This window comes from Gossypium arboreum, unplaced genomic scaffold (genome assembly GCF_025698485.1).
Source record: "Gossypium arboreum isolate Shixiya-1 unplaced genomic scaffold, ASM2569848v2 Contig01093, whole genome shotgun sequence".
In the NCBI taxonomy this organism is placed as follows: Eukaryota; Viridiplantae; Streptophyta; class Magnoliopsida; order Malvales; family Malvaceae; genus Gossypium; species Gossypium arboreum.
In genome coordinates this window covers 1-4,886 of record NW_026441205.1, presented here as the reverse complement: position 1 = coordinate 4,886, position 4,886 = coordinate 1, and the positions used below count along the sequence as shown (strand labels likewise).

At 34.0% G+C, this 4,886-nt stretch overlaps 1 non-coding gene and 1 pseudogene across 1 annotated transcript; both read right to left on the bottom strand.

Moving 5' to 3' along the window:
* Positions 1 to 88, bottom strand: TRNAS-GCU (transfer RNA serine (anticodon GCU)). The gene has a single exon. It is a non-coding gene; the product is annotated as a tRNA-Ser (tRNA).
* A 1,969-nt stretch (positions 89 to 2,057) lies between these two features.
* On the bottom strand, positions 2,058 to 3,566 carry LOC128289302 (ATP synthase subunit alpha, chloroplastic-like; annotated as a pseudogene).
* Positions 3,567 to 4,886: the final 1,320 nt, after the last annotated feature.

Below are 4,886 nucleotides of genomic sequence, written 5' to 3'. Positions count from 1 at the left end.
CGGAAAGAGAGGGATTCGAACCCTCGGTACGAATAACTCGCACAACGGATTAGCAATCCGACGCTTTAGTCCACTCAGCCATCTCTCCTAATTGAGAAAAGATAATTACTATGTTACAGCACGCAAAAAGAAAGGCTTGAAAAAAGCCCTTTTTACTTTGTTATATAGATTATGTTATATAGATTATTATTTATCTATATAGAGTATTATTAATCCATAGATATATAGATTCTAAATTTTATTATTATTAGATAGATTGATTATATAGCTATATCCAACTTTTCTATAGAGATATAGAACTTTTATCAGTAATTCCATTTCATTTATATTATATTCTATATCATTTATATTTTAAATAAAACAATGGCTCTAAAGAAATATCTCAAATAACAAAAAAGAAAGAATATCGCTTTGATTTCGCGCAAAAGGACTTTTCAATTTCCATTTCACGGACCGGCCTGGGCAGTACCGGCCGGCCTATTTTTTTATTTTCAACTCAAATAACTCATTTTTTCTATGATTCTGCGATCTGGCTTGTTGTAACAAAAAAATCTTGTTATTGCATTGAATCAACAATCAGAAGCGGAAGAAGTCCTATTTCCGTTCCTATGATATAGAATCAAAATATTATTTCTATTCTTTTTCTTTCTTCCTATTTCTTTTATTTCCATTTATTTTTATTTTACTAGAATAACTAGAATAAATAATAAAAAACTATGGATTTTTGCACAATCCATTTTTATGTTATTTATGTTATGACTAAGTCCTTTGTCGAATCCTGTCTATCAAAATCCTATAACACAAGTCTTCTGACAAAAGGCAAGGCCCCATTTTCAGGATTTTTAGGCTCCTATCTTGTAATCCTATCTTGATTACGCCCAACCCTGTTTAAAGGGTCCTTTATATTTATATACAATAAATATACAATAAATACAATAATCGCATTGTAGCGGGTATAGTTTAGTGGTAAAAGTGATTCGTTCTATTAATCCCTAAGAGTTAAGGGGTCCTCGGTTTGATTCATATTCCGAGCAAAACTTTATTTCTTAAAAGGATTTAACTTTACCTCTCAACGAAAGATTTGAGGAAGAATATACACTCGTGATTTGGATCCAGGCCAATTAAATATAATTTTAAAATTATATTCTAACTAAAATTGAAAATTGGATTATGAAATTACGAAACATAAATTTTTTTCAATTGGATCAATACTTCCAATTGAATAAGTATGAGGAAAAGATCCATGGATAAAGATAGAAAAGTGTATTTCTAATCGTAACTAAATCTTCAATTTTTTTGATGGGATAGATTGAAGCAAAATAGCTATTAAACGATAACTTTGGTTTACTAGAGACATTTACATCTTGTTTTAGCTCGGCGGAAACAAAATGCTTTTCCTAAGGATTTTCTCAAATAGAAATAGAGAACGAAGTAACTAGAAAATTGTTCTATTCTAATCCCATTCTTCTAGAAGGATCATCTAGAAAGCGAATTGTTTTGAATGCATTCAGACAGAAAAGCTAATATAGATGTTATGGGCCAAATTTTATTTCATTTCGTTCCTGCCTTATCTTTATCTTATTTATATTCTATTTTATTTATTTTTTTTATTTATCCATCTTCCATAAAGGAGCCGAATGAAACCAAAATTTCATGTTCGGTTTTGAATTAGAGACGCTAAAATAATGAATCAACGTCGACTATAACCCCTAGCCTTCCAAGCTAACGATGTGGGTTCGATTCTGCCACCCGCTCGATATTCGAATTCTATCTATTCTATCTATATTGATTAATTCAATTCAACGATGCATTAGCATCATTGAATTGAATAAATCCGCAATTCCTAATAATACAATTTTTCACATGTTCTTTAGTTTTTCCAACCAAGAGAAAAGAAAACCGAACAAGAGAAAAAGTCAAAATGTCAAAAATCGTAATGAAAAGCGTCCATTGTCTAATGGATAGGACAGAGGTCTTCTAAACCTTGGTATAGGTTCAAACCTATTGGACGCAATTTTGAATCGATTTCTATATTCCATTAAGTTAGAATTTTCTATTTATAATTGTTCCTGAAGTCGAAAACGTTCCATTTGGTCCTGAATAGTCTTTCAAAAGCGTTTCCGCTTCCTCAGTGAATGTCTTGGTAGAAGATATGATCTTGAACTGAGGTTTATTCGTTTTAAGTAAGTACGTAACTCAACGAGAAATTTCACTTGTCCAATTTCTAATGAATCAAGATAACCATTCGTTCCGGTATAAATAGTACTTATCTGTTCTGCCACCGTAAGAGGAGCTGATTGGGATTGTTTAAGCAACTCACGTAATCGTTGACCTGTGCCAATTGATTCTGAGTAGCTTTATCGAGATCAGAAGCAAATTGTGCAAAGGTTTAATTCGGCGAATTGGGCCAATTCCAATTTTGATTTACCAGCGACTTGTTTCATAGCTTTAATTTGAGCCGCCGATCCTACTCTGGAGACGGAAATCCCTACATTAATAGCAGGTCTGATTCCAGCATTGAATAGATCGGCGGATAAGAATATTTGTCCATCTGTAATGGAAATCACAGTAGGAATATACGAAACGTCTCCCGACTGGGTCTCAACTATTGGTAAAGCAGTCATACTTCCTTCACCTAACTGAGAACTTGATTTAGCGGCTCTTTCTAAAAGGCGCGAATGCAAATAAAAACATCTCCTGATAAGCTTCACGACCCGGCGGTCTTCGTAATAGAAGAGACATTTGGCGATAAGCCTGTGCTTGCTTGGAAAGATCATCATAAATGATTAAGGTGTCGTTCACGATACATAAAATATTCAGCCAAAGCAGCTCCTGTATAAGGAGCGAGGTATTGTAATGTAGCTGGGGAATCCGCCGTTTCGGCTACCACAATGGTGTACTCCATCGCTCCCCTTTCTTGGAAAGTGGTCACTACCTGAGCCACAGAAGATGCTTTTTGACCAATAGCTACATAAACACATATTACATTTTGCCCTTGCTGATTGAGAATCGTATCCGTGGCTACTGCTGTTTTACCGGTCTGTCTATCCCAATAATTAATTTCGCTGACCACGTCCTATAGGGATCATCGAATCAATAGCAATAAGTCCTGTTTGAAGAGGCTCATAAACGGAACGTCTCGAAATAATACCTGGGGCAGGAGATTCAATTAACTGAGATTCAGAAGCTGAAATTTCACCCTGACCGTCAATAGGCTTAGCCAGGCATTTATAACACGACCCAAATAAGCCTCACTCACTGGTATCTGAGCAATTTTTCCTGTTGCTTTACAGAACTTCCTCTTGTATCATCAAACCGTCACCCATTAATACAACACCAACATTATTTGATTCCAAATTGAGGGCAATGCCTATGGTACCTCTTCAAATTCTACTAATTCACCTGCCATTACTTCATCAAGACCATGAATACGAGCAATGCTGTCGCCCACTTGAAGGACGGTACCAGTATTTACAATCTTTACTTCTATTATATTGCTCAATACGTTCACGGATAATATTACTAATTTCGTCGGCTCTAATAGTTACCATGAGTATTTCCTAATTATTTTTGAAGAAAAATAATGCCTACAATCTACAATAAAGTAAAAGGTAAAAAAAGGGCTAATCAGTTATTTCTTTCATCACCCCAAACAAGCCAATATTAGCGCTAATGGTGCGTAAATGTAACTCGTTGTTTAAAGAACTATTCAGAGTTCCTAGAGCTCCTAAAGCTTGTTGGAAACCCGTTGTCGGACTTGATTAATCGCTCTTGTTGTTCAAAATAAATGGTTTCATTTTGTAATTTTCTAATTGTTCCAAAATCTTATGTTGAATTAATCAAATTCAATTTTTCTCGTTCTATCTCAGAGTATCCATTCACTCGAAACTGATCCGCCTCCATTTCTATTTCCGTAAGCGGGCCCGCCTTTCCAGCCGTTCAATAGCCCCCCGTAGTTCTTCTGAATTTCGAATAGTATTCAAGATCCTCTCTTTCGATTATCTAATAAATCACTTAATGAAAGTAGATTATCTTTCCATTCATTTTTTTTATTTCAAAATTCCATGATCCCTTCCTGAACCAAACATGAACCTTTCTGATTCATTTGCTCTCACGCTCAATTATTTTCTTATTTATTGGGAATTAATTCCCAATATCTTTTTTTCTAATGTAATGAGCTTACCTCTCCCTCTCGTCTCTATTCATATTCCAAAATATAGAAACTGATTACTAATCCAAGACCAGAATATTCGGAGGATTCTTCTGACCAAAATAGAAAATATATCAAAAACTAAAAAGTATAATAAAAAATAATAAATAAAAAGTTACATATAATTTGGAATTTCTAATTGTACTTAGAATTGTATAATGTATAATTGTAATTTGTCAGCAAAGTTGTTTTTTTTCTTCAAATTCAAAGAATTTTCTCCTTTATACATAGGTCATCGATTCAGCATTGGAAAAAGGCTCAAATCGTTTTATCGACATGAGTGTTTTATATCGAAAAACATTTTGTTTTGAAAATATTTCTGTATTTAGTAACATAGTAGTAGAAAGAGTACCCTGCTGCATCTGAACTTCAAACGGGTTTGGCCTTAACCATGTTAATGGTCCCAGATTATTGGTTAATAGAGAATCAAAGTCGATGTACCAATGAATCACGAAATGCTATGGTTCTATAATATGATTTTAAAATTTATTCAGAAGTAATTGCGGATCATGCACTTTTCTTTCCTAGTTATAATGAAAAAGTACAACTGGGTGAATCCAGCCTATTCTTGAAATAAACAACTGCACACACTTCTTTCCAAAAAGATCAATACACCAAGGACTACACTTAGATTTTTGGATTTGTTGCTAAAATATCGGTATTAACCCTGAAACTC